At 36.1% G+C, this 21,558-nt stretch overlaps 1 protein-coding gene across 2 annotated transcripts in view; it reads left to right on the top strand.

The window, feature by feature from the left end:
• The window catches only part of DICER1 (dicer 1, ribonuclease type III), a 69,617-nt gene that overhangs the window by 198 nt on the left and 47,861 nt on the right, over window positions 1–21,558 (top strand). For both annotated transcript variants that reach the window (XM_010583892.1, XM_010583891.1), the window contains exons 2-3: window positions 17,832–17,897; window positions 18,813–18,913. The gene's annotated coding sequence lies outside the window, so the exon portion shown is untranslated. The remainder of the gene's footprint in view (window positions 1–17,831; window positions 17,898–18,812; window positions 18,914–21,558) is intronic.

Raw genomic sequence — 21,558 nt, 5'->3', positions numbered from 1 at the left:
GGCTTTGTCTCCTCTGGCTCCGCGCCCCCCGGGCAGCCGCGCTGGGGGCCTGCCGAGGTGGGTGCTCGGAGGGCCGGCGCTCGGCCCCCCAGGGCTGGGCGTCTCTGGAGCCCTTCTGCCGTGTCGCGAGGGGCTGGGGGGAGGCAGCGTAGGGTAGTAAAAGAGCTTCCACTCTGAAGTGCTGATGTTAAAGGCGGTATCGGAAACTCTTTGCTCTTCCCTTTGCTTCCTTTCTATCCTCTTCCAGTTTAAATGAAGGCAGCGCATGGAGTGAAAAAACGTACTGGCAGCGTGATTAAGGCAGACCTTGTGCTGCGCGATCTTGCGTTGAAAACCAAAAGGTTAAAAAGACGAATATTTTTGCACCGGAGTTTGTTGCCGTGTTAGGTAATCTAAAAAAACCTGAATGAGTAGGAAAAAGATTGCGATACTGACATCTGAAAAAAAAAAGGGGATATTTTTTGTGTTTTATCATTGACCAGAAATTACTGTTTCAAAGAAGCGAATCTCTTGGCGGTTCAGTGAACTTCAGCTGCTGAAAGTCTGGAGGATGTTTGGCACTTCAGATGATCAGTATTTTTGATGTTAAGATTTTGAACTTCCAGTTATATGGTGGGCTTGAGTGGTGGAAGTGTGTAGGTTGGGATATGATTACCACGTTTAGAGAAACAGAACAAAATGGAAAATCAAAGCAATTAACTTTGCAGACACTCAGTTTACGCTATGTTTTCATATGATTTAGGCTTCTTTTTAAAGAAGCCAGTTTGGATGCTCTGTTGAAGTGCAGAGTGCATGTGTATGTTCAGCAGGTTGTGTGGTGCTTGTTTTAACAAGTTGATATAGACACAAACTGAAATTGATTTCCATTATGCCATAATTATTCTCCTAAATCCTTCTCTTAAGAGGGTCTTTTCCATTGTCCATCTCCACAAGATACGTTGTGGTCTATCTAAAAGCTTTGATGATGCCACTAGAAGTTTTCAGGTGGAAAGTGCTTTTGCATGTATAAACATTGGAATAGTACTTTATTATTTATTAATCCATAGGATTAAAAAACATTAAGTATTTATTCAGAAGTGCTGAACTCTGAACTAGCTACTGCTTTTCATGAAAGCGTCTTGGTGATAGAGTTCTGTGAAAGTGGCAGCTCAGTACTTGGCAGTCAAAAAGTGAATAATACTAGAATTAACAATTAATTGAGAAGAAAACGGCATCAATATGCCACTGCATAAATCCGTTCTGGGGCCATATGCTTACTAAACTACTAAATGCAGTTTGTGTAGTTTGCCTTTATCTCTCTCCTACCTCAAAAAGATTGTATTAGGCTAAGAGAAAGGTAGAACGAAAATTGTCTAGGGCTTTTCACCCAGGGAAAGAGATACCAGTGGAGGGATAAGAGACATTATGAAACTTAGGAGTCATGAAGAAAGTAGACAGGTTGGGTTTGGGGTTTTTTTTGTTTCCCCTTTTTTTGAAAGATTACTGTATCCTGCAGATTCATAACAAGTAAGATGCTCCATTACACCATGTGTAACTAAAAGACCTGGTGCAGCAGCATATTGGGAATGCCAAAAGTTTACAAGGAAGTTGAAACAATTAATTTGTAGGGAAAATCATCAGAGACTGTCAAACACAGGAGTATCTCCTCAGACTCGGCAAATATCAAGGTGACCGGTCAGCGGAAGGTATTCCTGCTTGCCCTGCTATTATACTCCCATGTCCTCCATTGGTTACTGGTAGAGGGAAGCCAACAACCTAGAAAGGTATTTTGCCTGACATAATATTACACTAACGTTTTTATAGAAAGTACACTTTTTTTTGAGAAATACCTTGATCTTCTGTAGCCTACGAGAAAAAAAGTAGAACCTGCAGTTCAGAAAAACTGTTCTCATGGGTTTTGTGTACTCCGTAGATGTTTCTTATTTCCCACATCAAAAATTTGTAAAGTACTTTTCCTGTTTTTCAGAAAAGTTAATGGATAGCACAAAGGTGCTTTAGCACCACTGATTGGAGTCTCACTACTTCACCCATGTTCACTTTCCGTGTGAACTAAGTGTGCATTGATCTGTAATGGAATGCAAATTACCAGCAAAACCAAATACAAAAACGTGTAACCTTCTTAGAAGAGCAAGGAGCCATTTAGTAAAATGGATGTGGTGAACTTGGAGTTGAAATACTCTGATTTCTCTTTGGATAAGCTCTAGAATATAAGTGAGAGCAAGAGTTCAGGAAGATTTTGAAAAGGATTGTATGCTTTAGGGATGACAAGCATTATAATAAGTGCTAAGACTACAGACGGGAGTTTTATTTCAGGGCATAATCTAGTCTATCAGGCTGCAGGTAGAACATCAAAACATTCTTTGAGATGGGTTGTTCCATTATTCTGTAATCCTCTGTGAGGAAATCCTGTTTTCTTTTCCTCTCATGTAGGTGGTACAAACTAGGGAGTATACTGAGCTTAATAGATTGTTGGCAGAACAGTGAGATAGTTCCTATGTCCTAATGCCCCTCTGTGTAACCACTGACCATCTGTATCCCATCACCTTCATATGTTCAACAGTAATTTCTTCAGACTGATAGAGCAGAAGTTTGATGGTTTTTTTTTAATTTTTTTTTTTTTCAGGAAGTGGGTCCCTTTAAAGAAAGTAAAAGTATAATTATGGTATTGTATAGAACAGGAGCATCTATATAATTGTGTGCAATATGTTTTTAGAACCCTGAAGGCTAAGAGTGATTGGAGTAGAGGAGAGAGCATGATTTTTATTTACACCATCCAGACATCTGTCTTCATCCTTTAGCCTTTCATGACTTCCATATGTATTGTGATAAACCAGAAGAGAAGAAACTTGATATATAGTAAAAACTAAAAGTTCATTTTTTAGCTGAAGTTACTGCGGTCTTTGGTTGGGATTTCAACGTTCAGTGTTCAAACTGTGTTGATCGTTTGGGGTGGTGGCAGATGTAGGAATGTAACTAAAATAATCATTCTGAAGTACTTAATCTACAGGACAAAGCAGTGCCCGCTTTAATGTATACCATGATACTATATTGGGTGAACTCTTGGTTTTGGTAGTTCTTGCATGCCTTACCTAGTAATGTCATAATTTTTCAAGTTTGAATGTGGAGCGGTGTATCTCCAATTCCCTTGTTATTTCTGCCCTATATTGCAGACTGCATTAGTTAAGTAAATTTTCCCTGACATTTGTCACCTTCAAATATGTGCACCTTTTGGAGTTATGAAGCAGAGAACTGGAACTAGTATCAAGGAAATTTACTTGCATTGTTGCACAGCCAGAGGTGTTGAAGTGGCCTTCCCTGGTGGGAAAAGAAGGGAGAGCAGTATTCTCCAACTTCTCCTTGCATAAATACTCCTGAATCCAAGAGACTTTAGTACCACTTGTCATGGCTTTTACTTCAGGGCAACACACTTGTGAATCTGTGATCCTCGTTTTGATTGGCACAGTTCTCTCTTGACCCTTGCTAATATATGACAGTATTGTAGAAAAGCTTGTTTTGCTCTGCTTTTTTTCTCTTTATGCCTGTGTCTCAGTACTTATGCTATGTAAGCTGGCATGATTGGCTTCTGCCCATGTTTTGCATTTTCTGTTACACTTCATAAAGGATTAGTTCCTTTGGGTTTGCCGAGTAAGTGCGTTTATATCTGAGATGCAGCAGGGTGGCTGCTGACTTAAGGGATTGGTTGCTGAAAACAGAGGTGGTCAGGTTGGGACTATTGTAGCTGGCATTGGGATTTTTTTGTTTGTTTTAAATTGCTCATAAATATCCTTGTGTTTTTTCATTTGTACCCCCCCCCCCCAAACAACCCCTTTACTGTTAATTATTAAAACCTGGTTTCCAGTGCCTGTCTCCTCCTTTGGAATCTGATTCCTGATAAATTGTCAAGCCATGTAGCAGCCTTTTCCTCAGCAGAGATGAGAGTAAGTAGCTGGGTAGCAGTAAAAAAAAAAAATCAGTCTCCTTGAAAACTTAAGAATTTAGGATGTTTTTAAAAAAAAAAAATTATTTTTGAAAACTAGTTTGAAGTTTTAGACATGCCTACTTACTGATAGCGTAGATTTCTTTTCCTTCGGAGGTGAGGCAAATACAGCTTGCTTTTTAAAGTTAATTTGTTTGACTCCATTGAGATGATTTGGCTATGCAAGCATGTCTGGGCTGGCTAACTTTGTAATTCATGTTTCTCTTTTGTTTGCAAAGTCTGCTTTGTTTCTGATCTAGATCAAGTTTCTTACAGCTTTCTTGCAACTGTTACTGGCTTTTTATGATGACTGGCTCTATATTTTCTTGTTCAAGAAGAAATGAACAAGGCTTACCTACCTAAAGGTGAAGTTGCTTCGTAGTTGATAGTAAAAACTTGTAGAGGTGATCTAGTGGTTAGGACGTTGTCTAGGATTCAGAAGACCTAACTTCTCTCACTGACTCTGAGGTTTGGCAAGTTAACTTGCAGGTATCTCTCTTTTCACCCCCTCCTTTGAGTTTAACTTTCAAGTGCTTAAATCAAAAATGGTTTTTAGATGTTTATATTCTGCCTTTGTACATTAAGACATTTAATGTATTTAATGTATTTAAGCTGACATTAATTGTGACTTTATGAATTCATAGTGTTCATTGATTATATTTGATCATCTTTAATCAGGATATTAGTGCCTGGGATCAATCTCAAGTAAGACTTTCAGTTCCTCACTTAAGCTTTGTTATTTCTGAGCACACAAACCTGTCTGCCTTGCTACCTCCGTGGTCAATGGCTAGTAGGTTTTCATATTTGGAAGTGGACATAAAATGAAAGAAAGTGCTTACAGTACAATTAAAAGCTTTGACCTCTCATTTTTTTCAGCGACCCTTTTGCTATCTTTCCACTAAAGTTAAATGCCTACATTGTCAATTTGCTATGTAAAGTTATTAAGAACTGTTACGAGGTCTGTGAAAAATTTTTGAGGAAAAAAAGACTATGCCCCTTTCATCCTTCCCCTCCAGTTGCTTAAAATAATTTTTCATTACTCTTGCTGTCTAACATAGTGCTGTCTCAATAATCTCCAAGGTTTTAGAAACCAAATTAGTATTGGAGGTGGATAATGTGCGAGGCAAAATAAGAGGAAAATTGACCCTAGGAAATGAATATTTTCTACCAATGTAGTGTATTTTCTACAATGTAGAATCAGCATGAACGGCAGAGACTGTAAGAGGAAAGTGACAGAAGCTTGTTACTAAGAGCCATGGGATTATCCTTCTTCTCTCTTTCTCATTATTTCTACAGTCACTGTAAGCAAGGGCTGCATTTTCTGTTCACTTACGAAAATTAAACAAAATCCCATGGACAGTCTTATAATTTTTTACTACTTGTAAAAACAAAAAAAAAAAGAGGGGGGTGTGGGTCGTTTCTTCATTGTTTCCAAAGAATATTGAACTCTGTCAGCATCAGCCTCCTGAGTTGACTTATTTTGACACTAAAAAAACATAGCAAGCTGTGACTGATAGGGCAAGAAGCAGCTGTCTGTTTATACTTTAAAAAATCGTAAACAAAAAATCAAGAAATGTATACCCAGGTATTCAAGTCCATAGGTTTATATGATGAATAGATCAGTTCATTGTTTATTGTGTAATCAGAAAGGTTATGATTTAGTGAAATCTTCCTCTGAAGAAGTGTGGCTATACCATCTACTGAGGGATTTGAGAGGAAAGAGTTTGAGCTGTGACAGGTGACAAAGCTCTGGAGGAGGAGGTGTAGGTTTTGTGAAGGTAATGGGCAATGTAGGCCTGCATTCCTACCTTGAAGTAGTTCATTGAAAAAGGACTGGAAGAATGCCAAAAACATGAGCTCCCTGGGTCTTTGAAAGACATATGATCAACTTCCAGGAGATGAGTAATTTTCCTTATGGTAATCTTTGCATAGTTAATGCTCTGCTATGTAGAAGTTGAGAAGTGAAACTTGCCTTGATTAATACTGAATTGTCTGGAAAATGGTCTTCTCAAGACTATGTGTTGCCTCAACTGAATAGAAGGCGAGTTTTCAGTGACAAAATTCATGATTTGTTAAAACTGTCAACTGACTGGTTATATCATTGGATGAGGGTCTACAAAGAATTACTGGATGATTTTAGGGCATGTAGTGACTGGCATAATGATGAAGCAGGTGCTGATTTCTGGCAGGCATTTTGAGTAGCATGCCAATAATGTTACTAATATATACATTGACTGCCAGCTATTAACAGTTGTTAAAATCTTTTATCGGTTCACCTTGTTATTGCTGTCTGTTGCCACTAGGTGTTTTCTTTTGCTGCATTCAAATAGTTTTGGACTAGACAGCAAGAAGTTTTGTTTCTGGAATTGTTAGGTTTATTGTCATTAGTGTAACACCATTCAGCAACAGTGGCGATAGAGAAGCTGGTGTCTGGTTTTGAGTGCCAGTCAAAAACCTGTTGAATCCAATTTGCTTGTTTTCTGTAACGTAGGCAGTCAAGTGGCTGTCAAAATGAATGACAACTGTCTCCTCATGCCAGCTCTAATACTCATCTGATCCCCATCAACTACTTAATTCAGCTTGCTGAACCAGGAGAAAACTTGCCTATGTCAAGAAAAAAATAAAATCACTTGGTTAGTGTGCTGAACCATTTCCTCCCAAGGAGTCGGACAAGTGTCAAAGGTGTTTAGAGAAGGGAAGGAGCAGTGAGAATGGGGTTACTTCATCTAGCACCAGGTTGCCATGGGATTGGATCTGCACTCTTGTGAAATCTAATTCCAAAATACTACTTTCCACTTGATTATGTTCCTGTATGCATATTGATTTCTTTTCTCACCTATTAATTAAAATAATTGTTTCATATTTTTCTCAACCTTCTACTTTCTCACTTACTGTTAATAGCTGCTCTTATAAACAGGTGTATTATTATAGTAATCTTGTGGGTTTTCTGTATGAAAATCAGCTGTGGTAAATCCAGGATATGAACCAAAGTGTGTGGGGGAAGCTTATGGTGTGTTATGAAAATGGAATACAAATACAATTAGATTTAACTGCATTTCTTTAGTGAGTACTAGTCTGAGGTTTTAACAGCTTTTTAACAAAGGTAACAACCATCAGAAAGTGCAGAAATCAAGGTGGAACACAGACTCTAGCTATTAGCTTGGGAAGTTCAGATCCGAAGTTCTGCCTAGTTTAAAACCTCTCATTTTTATCTAGAGGTAATTTGTAGTCATGACTCCATAATTAGGGAGCTGTGCAAGAAACTGCTTAAAATTTCAGGACAGCTTTTGCAGTTTTCCTCAAATGTAGTGATTATGTATTCCAAGATAGTAATATAATCAAATACAAATCAAAGCCTAATAACCTAAAAAATGAATGTTTTCCTTTATCCAGTTTTCTATTCTTCTGAAAGTGATGGGGTTTTTTGGTAATTGTGTGTTCAAGTTCTCAGGCATACTCTGGTTAGCTTTAAAAGGTCTTGAAAGCAAAGTGGTTAGGCTTCAGTGAAGGAAAGGCAAATCACTGTCCTGATTTTAAAAAACCCAACACAATCCACCAAACAAAAAACCCCCAAACCAACCAAAAAAAACACATACATGGAAACAAAACCCAAAACAAAAACAAACAACTCCCTTGTTTGTTTACCACCAATATTGTAGAGATTTGTAATTCTTAATTTGAAATCAGAGCTTTAGGACCCCACACTATCCACCACAGAAGTCTTTAAATAATTATGTGGGAAGTTCAAAAGTAACAAGTTGGACTAGTTGAGAGAGGCAAGTCACCTTTGTGAATCAGGAAAAATTTCTGATTTTTCTTTTTCCCCCCAACTTGATTAAGGTTCTCTTCCTTGCCACCCCATAAATTTGCCTTCAGAGTAGAACTGGGGGTGGGGTTAGGCTATACAGATTTTCCAGACCATGGTTCTTTTAATAGACTAAGCTCAGTTTTATAGTTAAAATTGACTGCAGTTTTTGTTAAAATATGTAATTGAATGGTGATAGTACAGTTAAAATACATTAAATCTTTGAGCAAGAATATCCAAAATGTAAACAATGTGCCTCTCAGTGATAGGAGTTCAGCACTTAAAAGTGTGGGCTAAACTTTTGTACCCTGTTGGATTTATGGGATAAACAATATTTACAATTTTCAATTTACAGGCGTACTTCTAAGCATATTAGTTGACTGTATGTATAATTTTCATATGAAATAGTAGCCAATACTTAATGCAGGATTATTTGCAATTGATACTATGATCCTCTCTAGACGGTTAATTAAAACAACAAAAGCAGAAAAGTTTAGTATAAAATATTCATATTCTTTGAAAGTTTGCGTTCTAATTAGGGGGTATATGGTCATGGAGGTACTACTCAAAACAGTAAATCCTTTTCCTGTTAGGCATCCAAAGTGCACAGGCTGTATCTCGAGCTGTAGTTTGATGTGCATTTTAGATGGCATTTCTGCCTAGAAAGAAAATACGTATGTGTCCCCAGGTAGTAGTATTTGTTAAGCTTTATTGGTGCAAGCATTTCTGAAGGTGTATGCTAAAGTGGATTAAAGAGACTTAATTAAATCTAAGAAAAAAATTTATTCTGTGTGATTTCTTTATTCTGTTATGGTCTGTCTCTAGATGTGGCCACAAATTACCTGGAAACAGTTATGCCAGCCAGTGTAAGAGAGGGTTGGAGGCAGCATGTAGGTTAAAGAGTGAATAAGAGTGGCGCTCTTGTACGTATAGCGGTGCCATATTAAGTGCGTGTTAAGCTGTGATCTGGGAGCCTTTATCATACAGCGTTTTGTCTTGCTGCTGAGTGAAAATGAAAGAAAAGTGATAAAATACAAAGTGATTTCCTGTATTTTGTCTACACCAGAGAGATCACATTTCTTTGGTGATTATTTTAGAAAAGTTTGACTGTACAACCAGACACAGATTTTTATGAGCATATTGGAGAAGCTAAAATTAAATACCAATCTGGTGAAATTATGGTATGTTAAACCCCTGCATATGCTCTGTGTTTAGTCCTACTAGAAGAGGAGTAATAAGGTCACTCTTCTCAGTGGCAGCTTGCCCATAAGGGTTTAACACACTTTTACTTTTTGAATGAACTTCATTGCCTTAGTTGATTAGTCTCAGTTTCTCTAAGCTCTTGTCTGTGCAGCAGAGTCAAACTTTTAAAAACGATATAACTTTAAAATTTAATTCCAAAACTATTTTTATATTGCAAGTCTTAAAGACCTAGACTTATAGCCCGGGGGTTTTGTTGTTGTTGTTTGGTTTGGTTTTTTTTTCACCAAGTTAGTTTTAGTATGTGTTTGAAAGATGCTGGAGTAGCTTGAATTAGAAATTATGAAAACAGCCATTTTTGAATGAATTATATGTAGTTCCAGAGAAAAGGAAAGTTTTTGAGTTTTGGAATTGTAACCTACCTTCAGTAAATATCTGTCTATTCAGTCTTTAAAATGGTAAAAGCTAATTATCTATTTTTCCAAATAATAGTACTTTTGATTTTTGTTGTGCAAGAAAGATGGTGTAATTCATCTGTTAACTAAGGAGAAGTGAGAGATTCCCTGTTGTTCAGGGTTGAAAAAGCAATCCTGAGGAAGAACTGGGAAACCTTTCAAATCTCCATTGAAAGTTAGACATGTAATCTGCTTAAATCATTCTGAAAGTCATACCAATCAATTATCTGCCTCTTTAGGCATCTTAGTGCATCTGTTTATGCCTACTCACATAAGTCAGGTCATTAGTCGATAAAAGCAAATGATTAATCAATGAAATTGAAAGCCAGTTGTATTAAAATATTTATTTTGCATAATTTAAAGTTTTATTTATTATTATAATTTTAATATACATTTGTATTGAGTTGTAAATTCTTTCCAAATACATGGTAACCGGCAGGGGGGGAAATTGTTATACATAATGGAATATACCAATTAGTAAGGTAGATGGTGTAATTACTTGAATGTTAATAATGGCTGTGACACTACTCTCCTAATTAATCAGATGCCTGTATTTGATAGTTGCAAATCAAGGCAAACAATATCAATATGGAAGCAGTTGTTTCTAAAGAAGACTACAAAACCAAAATAAGTTTCTGACTGATAGAAGGGTTAATTATATAAGAAACCTTATATGTAAGGTTTCCCAATATAAATCAAGATTAAAATAAGGGGTATTAATGGCTTCGATTTAATCAGACTTGCTGTAGTGGGATGTTAATGGTGGAGTAATTTACCTTAAAATGCTTGATATTGCCCTACTTTTAAACCAAATTATTTGGTATCTTAAGACTTTTAGTAAGGTGGTGGTGGTTTTTTTTAAAGCAGAAGTATCTCTACTTTTCCAAGAATTTGATTGCATTCATGTTTTTCTGGTCTGCTTCTAGAAACTTGCTCCTTTCCTTTGATTCCCTCATAACTAGATTGAGTTCTTTGTCATTTAAACCCCGCCTAAAAGGTTATGTATTCATTACAGCTGCTCTGCCCTCTATCCCCTTCTGTGCTGCTTCGTGGATGTCTTCAGAGAGTCTGGATTTGGTTGACTGTAGGAGAACTACATAGTCAGTCTGACCTGCTGGAATTGGTCATCTGCAGGGTACTGTGAGGATAAATGAGGGCAAGAAGGTACTCCTAATCTAGTACTCATTGCTAAATGAAAGTATTGACGTGTTTGCAGAGCTGCCCAGGTTGGAAGAATGATATGGTGATAACCACAAAAGATCGTGTGTGAATCTATATTTTCTTTTCCCAAATTCAAAATGGTAGAGATGTGTTCTACTGCTTATCTGATTCTCCTGTCATCTCCCTGTCTTGTCTTGTTAATCAACAGGATTTCTGCGGTGAATGTACCTGCCAGGCTGTCACGTTTGGTTTTTTGGTTTTTTTTTTTGGTTTTTTTTTTTTTGTTGGTTGGTTGGTTGGGTTTTTTTATAAGTCTTAAGGTATCCAGAGTAGAAGTTTAGGAGACCAGCAGAAAGGGGAGATGCTCCAGGCTCTGCTGTTGTAGCTGTCAGGTAGACCTTGCAGAACTGACTGGATTTTCTCTGAAAACTCAGAACTGATGACATAGTAAAACACCTCAAGTTTTTGTTGATGGTTGCTTGATGTTGGCTGCTTAATATTGCTGCAGTCAAGCAACCTGTAAAATGTCTGCTATTATACTTCTGGTAATTAGATGATATTAGGTATAATGAGAGGTGGTTTGACAACTTCTGTGCAAACTACAGCTGATGTGGTAAGAACAGGACAGAATTCCTTCTTTTGCTTCATATTTTCTATTTTTTGATACTACTATTATTTGATAACCAGCTGTGGAGCTGGTAATACCAGGTAAAGCAAAATCTACAGTGATATTTTTAGAAAAGAGGCTCTACTGAAACCAGTATATTTGTGTTCTGCCCTGAAAATGCAGTTCACAACTGATTGAATTACAGGACTATATTTTAGTGTTACAGAAGAGAGGAACCTCCTTCAACTGATGGCTGTGGACCAAGATCCTGTAGGAATGTCTGTCTTTCCGGTGCAGTATTGTGCCAGTTGTCCAGACATGGGTCTGGAATTGAAAGAACCATAGGAATATATTAATTCTGAGTTGTGCTTGGTAGAAGAGTTAGTTGGCAGGTGCAGTACTATATTAATTTAATTATATTGCTTCCAGAACCCAAACTAGTGTCAGAAACCTTCAACTGCACCGTTTACAGGGATTTAACTCCTTTAAAACCTTATTTCTCAGCCCTGAGTGATTTTAGATAATAATATAGAAAAAGTGGAATTATTTAGCAATATTCCATTATCTTTACTTATTTAATGATTATTGAAGCAGGTTAGAAGGAATGCCATATTCAGTAAACCACAACTGCTTTGATGTCTGGAACCATCCTTTCATTTGCATAGCTGGGAATGCTTTTGCTTATATGCAGGAATAGCTTTCACTCCATCCTGAGAAATGAAGGGTAAAAAGTTATCCTCCCCCCCCTTTTTTTTAATGGTGGCTCTAGCAAAACAGCTTATTTCAGTTTTTGAAGCTTTTTTTATCATTCAAAAAGGAGGAGCAACTTTGATTTTTTTTTTTTTTTTTTTAGCCACATAGTATGAATGTCCATTACTATACGTGTAATGTGCAGAGCTAATGTGAAAAATTGGACTAATGCTGCACTGGACTGAAAAGATTTTTAACTGTAATGTAGACTTGGCATTAGGCAAAGATACCTATTAATACATATTCAGGGAAGTCTCTCAAGGATACATATTTTATCTCCAGTTATTCTTTTTCATCTTGCATTTGTTCTGCTACTGTGGAAGATTGACAGATGGCTGAATCTGGAATGGGTCTGTTTTCTGATTTGTGTCTGTGCACTGAAAGTGTTACTGGTGCTTAGTTGCATCAGTATTGGAGCTAAGGGACCCTTACAAATGGTTACTTCCTAGCTCTAACATGGTAGGCTGTTTATCTGTTTGACCTTGTGTTAGCTTTCATAGTTCATCAGAATGTAAAAAGCTTTCAAAGGAGGAGAAAAAAAACCCTTAAATTTTGAAGCTTCTCAGTCAATGTTTAGACACACCTATGATCCCACATACTGGGGGAGGAACCTGTTCCAGTTGTATTTTGTGGATGTTGAATATTTTGATTTTTTCAAAGTCAATCATGATTCCATATTTACTCTTAAACCTAAGACTTCCATTTAAGGCATCTGTTAAAAATAAAGGTTTTTTTTCTTAAATGAAAACTTTAAATTATACAGCACAAGATGAAGTCCTCAGATCTTTACAAACTGTTCCAGTTTTTCTTACCTATTGTTCAGGACTGAGAGTACACAACACAAGCATGTCACATCACATACAGTTATTTTTTGCCACTTTACCTCAGATAAGGACTTCAGCTCTCCCATCACTACCTTTTCACCAAGTAAATTCTTGAATATATCTGAATCAGTTTTGGTATCATGTCAGTTGTTCTTGAAGGTCAACAGTGCTACAAATAACCTGTGATATGAAAATACTACATGAAGCTTCTAGCTTCATACAGTTAAAATGTAATATTTATGGCTTCTCACCGGCTTTGAACCCCAGGCAGTATGCAAATATGTGCTTCATTGGACAATATTGAAAAGTGAAGATGGATGCATTAAAATAAACAAAAATTGTTAATTGGTTTGACTTGCTGAAGTCTTATATTAGTTTGTTTAGCTGTAGAGAATGTAAAGGAATGACCATGTTCTATTCTAACTGCATATATTTACATGGAGAGAAATAACAGTATCTATAAAATGCTGTAGCTTTTTAACATGATGTTCACTGTATTCAGCTACATATTTGTGATCTAAGTAGCTGCTTCTATGCTGAGGCCTAATGCTTTCAGTGGAAAGATGGCAGTTTTTTAGTTTGACTCAAACAAAAAGCATTAATTACTACTGTTAAGGCAAAGGTCATTTATACTTTTATAAATAGAAAATTCAAAATACCTGGAATCTGTGCAAAGTGCTTCATGGTGCACGAAGTTTTTTAGCGTTGGTCCATTACTGCTGCAGAATGTACTATGCTTGTTGATTTGAGATTGTAATCACGCAAATAATTAACACTGGCCTGGTTGACTCTCATCTCTCTTTCTGGCTGTTCTGCACAGTAAGCTGGTTAGCCAGATATGTAGGTTAAAATGCTAAGAATTTCCTTTTCTAATGGCCTTTCCCAATTTGGAATTAATTTGGATCATTTTAATCAGGCACATGTTATGATTGCAAGAAAAGAATACATGGGAAATTCTATTCTTCATCTTGTGTGAGAGCCTTTGCAACACTATTCCACAGAGCATTTTCATCTACACCTTTAGACTTTCTTATGTATTCTGAAAAAAATTGGTGGGCCTGTGGAAATGTCTTACCAATTACTTAGGTTTTTCTTCAATAAAATGAAAGAATCAATGAAGTATGTTGGGGTTTTGTTTGTCGTGTCCCGTCCCGTCCCCCGGCTTCTGGTGTTACCTCTCTAGAGGTTGGATTCTGTGGCATCTGAGCAGCTTTGAGTGTCATCTGAATTTGGGAGTTAAAATAGTCTCTTTATACTACATATTTTTATGAACTTAATATTGACTTCATCCTAGCTTCACATAAAAGAAAATTCCAGCAGTGTGCCCGCAAGTTCTTTGCAGGGAAAGAACATGTGCAGATGTGTAGTGTAACTGGTGAGAAGCCTTTCTATTTTAGGAAGACAGATCAAAAACTACAAAGCCCAAAATGTAATTGGAGTAAATAATGTGCTAACCAGTACATAATACTTGCGTATTTTAAGGTTGCATTAGGATGAGTTAGTTTGCACTGTTAATAATAAATACATTCTTTTTTGAAGCTAAGCCTAACATTTGTACACTGATTCTTGGGTGATACATAAATTGATATTATGACCAACTATAGGAGATCTGATTTCTCATTTTAGACTTGGTGGAAATTCTAGAGGGTGACTTAAGACCTGCAGATATTTGGGGTTTGCATCACACAATCACTGAATTCAGAGAAAGCCTTTTGTAATGTAGGACTCAGTAATTTTGGATGTTCTGGCACAGAGATAACAGAAAACTGTCAAACACCCGTATTTTGGGGAGCTTGACTTTTTGCCACATTGGAGAGAAAGGATTTATGTTTATGCAAATAATGGGATTGAAATCCCCACATGGGGTTATATTCAGGGGGCAGCTGCTGCTTTTACTTATCATAAGCAAGAATAATTGGTGGTTTTGGAACTGTACTTGCTTCACAGCTTGCCCCCAGATTGAGGAAGAGAGAAATCACTGCCTTAATGTCTGCTTAATTGCTTTCCTGTCGAAAGACATAGGTGCCTGAAAGGCTTGAACATAACCTTTAAATAAACTAAATCATCACAAGTAAATAATTCAGTACCCAAGCAAAGGACCAAATGATAAATAAATGCACAGATATGGTCAGATATTATCCCTTCTTGTGATATTGATATAATGATAGTATAGTTACCTATATAAATTAGGATCTATAAACTTGGCAGTGATTCTTCTGTGGGTTAGTTTTCAAGCAGCAGCTTGAAAAAAAAATCGAATTAAATATTACGTGGAGTGATTCAATTCTAATTGCTGTTAAATCTATTAAATGTGTTTCAGAGTGTTCATATAGCTCAGATTTTTTTTTTATTTAGAGAGATGTGCCCTTAGTGTAATTCTTTTTCCTGACTTCCATTGAGAAGGCTTAGTTCCTTGGATGTTAGGAGTATTTTGTTTTGGAGTTAATCTGAGGTAGTATGGAGTTGGTACTGTGGTTTCTGACTAACTTTATTGTTTGTACCATAATAAACCAAAGAAAAATACTTGAAATAAAAGGTTACTGGAATAACACATGGAAGAGAAGGAAGAGTCCCTTTTTATAGTCGTGCCTTCTTCCCCCCTCCCCCCCGCATCTGCTACCAGCTGTAATTATAGAGAGACAGGATGCTAGCCCAGGCAGACTTTTTCCTCCCAATCGTAATGGTAGTTTTTACCTTACCCCCTCTGATGCTATAGGACTTTGATTCATGCTGGAATTCATTTGTATTTGCAGGAAGATAACTCACTTCATCATAGCTTTGTTGTTGAGTTTAAGAGTCCAATTGCATAGATCTTGCAAGATAAGAACTTCATTTTCAAGTTGTTAACAGTTTGAATAATGGTTTAATTTAATATTAACATCATTATTGGGATGGAGGGGATAGTTGTTTAATTTCAAATGTAGAAGATGTTGAAGAGCAAGAACATAGATAGTGTGTTTCAGATTAAGACTGTTGCCTGTAATGTGTCAGTAGGTCTTTCACTGCAAATTTCGGTCCTCCTTTTTCTGACAATCTTTTTTTAATAGCAACAATTAGGTGTCATATTAACATGATTATTTTCAAATACTGAATTACAAAACCAGGAAATAAAAATAAAACCTGTTGATATATTCTTCTGCATACTCTTTGATATATTTGGATACTTGGTTTTTGTATTAGCAAATGTTTAAGTAGCAAATAGCCGAGATACTTCAAGATCGTGGCTGAGATTTGCAGGTAGTGGTTGCTTGGAGGTTTCTAGAGCACTGGAGATTTGTAGAAGTGACTGGTGTATCACTCGTTGGATGCTTCTCTTGATGTCTTTATAGCAGCTGGGTTTTTTTTCATGTTTTTGCTTTATTCTTTGAGTATTTGATGTGTTTGTGGTGTGTCTAGTTAAACGCTCCAAATGGCTAGTTATCTTGGAACTCTCACCTTCTACCTTGTAGATAAAATACGTGAATGTTGAGTTCTTAATAGAAACCTTTTTTAAAAAAAAACATGGTGGTGTTACTGTTCAATAGAAGACATTCTAGAAATCTAATTTTTAGCAATGTCAATGTCAGTAATTTTTCCTTTTTGACCCCTTTGCTTTCTTTTAACAAGATCCCCAGTCACTGTAGAGTAAAATGAGATTTTTTTTATTTTTTTTTTTTTTTAAATGTGGTAAAAAAAAAAATCTTGTCAGATTGGACTCCAATGTTACAGTTGTTAAATGCTGGAGTAGTTGGTTATGTTATTTGCTGTGGTAACCCCTAGCTGTGTCTATTGTTTGGCTGGGATCATTGGCAAGCTGCAGATGCCTTTGGCCTGCAGACGGGAAGGATTGACCGTCTACTGCAACAAGCTTTTGTCTAAGTGGGTGCACCAACACCATTTAGATGCTAATGTGATATAAGCTCGCTGTTTTGTACTAGAACTTGACTGCATCTCAGGAATGTGGCCTGTCTGGTTTTATGTTGGCTTCCGCATTAAAAGGGCCTACTGTAATTCATGTCTGCCAATCGATTAAAGCTGCAATCTTGTGTTTATGGCTTTCATGTGCCAAAGGAAATTGTTGGGCTTGGTGGAGAATTACATACTTTTTTTGGTTCTTCCAGATTTTACCTGCTGATCTGTATGCTTTTTGTTTGCCATCTACGATTAGGGAAAAAAAGTAAATTTGCTGTGTGAAGCCATGTATGGCATTAGCTTTACTGACAGCATTGAACCATTTTTTCTTCTGTTCATGTTTGTTATATGGTGGGGTGACTAAATGCTGTCTGTATTGTTCCTTTCTGCTTTTCTTGCAAATATAAAGTGTAGTATATTTCTGTATTTTTAGCAGAGGTGTGACAGTTTTCAGTTGTTAGGCTATTTTCTGGTTCAGTGGAATACATATTCTGGTTCATGTTCTAGAGGTGGTGAATAAATGAATAACCTAGGCATAACAGTTATAATAAACTTAAGTCTAGTCACTGCATCTTAGCAGCAAGTTGCTGTATTTTGTGCAGAAAAAAAGGATGTGTGTATAGTGCAAACACGAATTTAAAAAGTAGCCCTGGGAATAAAATTGTCATAGGTCTATTTTGTATATGAATGCAGTACTCATCAGATTTTCCGTGCTGCGCTCCACAAATATTCTTGTTGTAAAATAGAACAATAACTGTTTATTTTGTTTTCTGGAAACACGTAAGTTATTTAAGTTTTTTTTTTTTTAAATGTGTTGAATGATAAGTTTCTTCAAGTTTTCATTACTGTATTAGGTGAAACATGCATGGAAGGAGCACAGGGGAGGAAAACCATAAATCTGGTTGGACTCAACTAGCAATTACTTTAGCAGATAAAACAAAATATGCAAATATCTCCTGAGCGCTCTTAAGGCTGATCTTTCAGACACTGACTGTCTGTATCCCTAGCCAAAAAAGGACATATGATAATTAGATTTTGGAGGACCATGTGCTGTTGCTACAGAGCTAAATATTAAAATGCAAGAAAGCAGACTACCACATGGCACAATTGATTTTTATGGCAGTTCATGTTAAAATGCTCTCTTTTTTATATTGCCTTTTAGGTTACCTAGGGTGAAACAAAATTACAGGCTTGGAGACTCTGGAAAAGCTCAGCATCAGCATTTGAGGTAAAAATGAACATACTGAAGTAATCTTGGGAGTGTCCTTCTTGTTAACTTTGTGGAACTGATTGGAGTAGAAATTTTAATCAAGATCCATTCTGCATTTAAGTTTTCAGTATTGATTTTTAAAAAAATGACTTCAGAATCTCTCTTTTTAGGTCTGGGAAAACTCATACTTTAGGTGAATATATCGTGTAAATATTTTAGAGCTTTGAGGACATTGTAGATCTGCTTAGATATGGTATTTTTGGTTTAAGTTCTAGTTGTATAGAATGACTAATATATCTATGAAATTCTTTGTCATGTCTTTCCTAATTTTACTTGTATAGCTAAATGTATTTTTATGTAAATCACCATCTTAATTGCACAATATTTTTACTTTTATTAAAAAACGTGTTAATGTACTTAGAAATGGTTATTGTTTTTTTCATGAGTTTACTGTATTAATTGCGGCTTCAAATTGAAATACTGTGCAGAAGTTTGAATTCTGATTTTTTTTTTCTTTTTAAATGTTTAACTCAAGTGAAATAAAAGTACATGTGCATGGAAAAAGCAGTACAATTGTACCGAACATAGTAAAATTATGTAGAACATACTACTCTTGTATTTCTCACATGAACCAGTTATTAATATTAATCATAGTAACCTGTAAAGAGGATTAGGGAAGTTCGCTTTCCTTGCACATTTAAACTACAAAAAATTAGCTTTTAAATTACTCTTAAATTTTTATTTCTAATACTAAACTAAAATAATTTGTGTTCAGGATGGACTTAAGTAGTTCATTTTCTGTCAGCAAGTTACAGTGCAGGGTTGACACATCTAAATGTTTATAAGCAACTGAATTGCCACAATTAACCCTGCTATTGTAGTTCCCTTTTCAAACCATTTTTATAGTTCATAGGTTTTGTTGTTGTTTTTAAGAGCCGAAGCTTGCAAATTATGTGATTAATCTACAAGCTGATACCATGATGTCAAAATGCAGTTCGGGAAGCATAAACACAGAGACTGCGGAAATTAAAACGGTAAGACTATGCTTTGTAGTATGGGAGAAGCAGGTTTTTATGTATCACTTCACTGTATTCTCCTATTTCATATTTAAAGCTTCTTCAGGACCTTAGAGTAAAGCAACTTCTGTGTGTGAGGTTATAGAATTTTACTGTGAACTTCTTTGGAAAGAATAATGAAACTAGCTACTTTATTCTGTCCATAGATTGTTAGATACAGCAATGGCAGAGATAAAAAGATGTTTGTCATGAAACACATGCTGTGATACTTCTTATGAAGCTGAATATGATTAGAAATGTATTCATTTTTTTGAAAGGATGTGTGTGTTTAAATATTTCTTGTGGATTTTGTATTCAGATGCGGTTGTGTTGGTGAAATACAATCAATTTTAAAAAAAAAAAAAGTGCAAAGAGGGGAGGTACGAAGAGTTGGGATTAAAATTGAATTTCTATGTTGTTCCAGATAGGAGATAGAAAGTAAATGGTGAGGAAAGTAAATGACAGGTAAATTGTTAAGGCCTTAGTTTCAATAGCATGCTTCAGTTTGAATTACGAGTTCAGCAAAAACAGGAGAAGAGTCTATCCAATTAAAGCTATGTAGAAGAAAAATTGATATGTAGTTTGATAACATAGGGAAGACAGATGTATCTAGTTTCCATGGTCCTCACCTTGCCTTACATCTTAGGTGCCGTACACTTTACGTTTTAGCTTTTGTCCTCTGTGTTAAGGAGGTGAAAGAAGAGGAATCTGCATAGCACCAGTTCTGCACCACTGACTAAGCAACTACATAGTTAGGACTGTTGTACAGGGCCTTATACACATCATTTTAAAAAATGAAATAGTTTGTCCCAGAATCTGGCTGCATGTTTGTATTTGTTAAAGGAAAAACATCCCCTTTCTAAACTTTTATTCTGAATGCCTCATGTACTGGTGTCACACTAGATATGCTAGAAAACTGATTTTTGTTTTCACATTTTATTTCTGTACTGGTAAATGCCCTACAGCCCATGTATGTTATGCTGGTATATAGTGGTATAATCCTTTTGCTTTAGAGACTGTTACAACATACAGCAGCATAACTTTGGCGTGAACTGTGTCTTGCTGGCTCTGTTGATAGAGCTAGACTAATTGCAATGGAAAGCTTTTATTAGGCTTTTGCCTCAAATCCAGGTTTGGTCATACTGGTGACTGAACACCAGATGAGGGACTTAAGGGTTTGTGTGTTTTTCTGAGCCTGTTAAGTGTCATGTTGTACTCCATTTCTCTCCTGTATACAGACATGTAGGAGGAGTGCCAGGAATTCCAGCTCTTAACTATACTGTACTGCTTGTAAAAATGCTTCAGAAGCAGTTCGTTCAAGTGTAGAGCCTCAGTGTAATCTTCATTTAATAAGCTCTTTAATGAAACTTTTATGAACAACAGAAAGCAGCCTTTGCTGCTTCGGTATGTCTTACTGTGCTATTAGAGGCCAACAGTCTGCTTTTGCTGTTAGACTGGTTCTGTATCAGAAAAATAGAACAAATAAAATTCTTCTAGATCAGGATGAACATTTACAATGAATATTGATGATTGTGCTAGGGAAACCAGTGAAGCTTGTTCTTATAGGAATGCTTACATTTGAGCTTTGTAAGCATTTATGCATTCTGTTTGCCCTTCTTTAAAGGGAACAGATCTGAAATATGGTTTTGGGGTTTTTTTCCCTTTAAGAATATTGTAAGATCAAATATAAAAACTGCTGTTAGGCAAACTTTGAAGGATAACAGATAAGGAGTGTCTCATGCAGCTGTGTTGTATGTTAAAGATAGCATAATATAAAAGAGATTTCTGATTCATCTTATTGAGTAATATTGTTTGACAGTATTTCCTTACTTAGACCTTCTGGGCTGAATGATGTTGTTTAGAAACTTTGAATTCTGAGTTGGGAGCAGAAATGTCAATGCTTAATTTTTAAAGTATCCTAGATATTGGCTGCTGAATGAAGGTGGGGGGGATGGGGACACAACAACACGACTTTTCCCATGAAAATGAAACTTCTTGTTTCTGAGGTGTTTGAGTTTGGGGCGCTTTTTTTTCCAAATAAAAACTGGGTGTGTTTGGTTTGGGCTTTTTAAGTTGTCTAAGAAGTTACAGAAGTAATACTCACAAAATACACTTTTGTAATGCTTTTGGACTATCCCAGGAAAAGTCAAATCCTTTTAAAAAGTACACTTTTAAGAGCAGGTTTAGAAACCAGGCGATGTAAGAATCTTGTATCTTTACCTTAACTTGGGCAAAAACAACTTCTCGCCGCTGAATGTTTATAGCGTAAGTAGAAGTCACTTTACTGCAGACTTCTGCAGTAATTGGTATAGAACATCCTCAGCGAATATTTTACATTTTGTAAATTAATATTTACATTAATTTTCTACTTTGTATTTTATATTTGTAATATTTTATGGTTTTCTTTTTATTTGTTCCTCTACTATCCAACTAAGAATTTTCTGCATTAGATCTTTCAGCAAGTCAATGCTTCATGTAGCATTTGGACATAAAACTTACTATAAAGAATGTGATATTCACACTCTTTAGGTGTTCATGCAAGAGAATATTCAAGCAGCAAGATTCTATTCATATTTTTTGTATAGATTGTGCTTTGTTTACTTTAGAGTATGTGGGGGGTTTTT

The sequence above is a fragment of the Haliaeetus leucocephalus genome, unplaced genomic scaffold (assembly GCF_000737465.1).
Source record: "Haliaeetus leucocephalus isolate CR32 unplaced genomic scaffold, Haliaeetus_leucocephalus-4.0 Scaffold932, whole genome shotgun sequence".
Classification (NCBI taxonomy): domain Eukaryota; kingdom Metazoa; phylum Chordata; class Aves; order Accipitriformes; family Accipitridae; genus Haliaeetus; species Haliaeetus leucocephalus.
The sequence above is the reverse complement of the archived record's forward strand: the minus strand, read 5'-3'. Positions and strand labels throughout refer to the sequence as shown.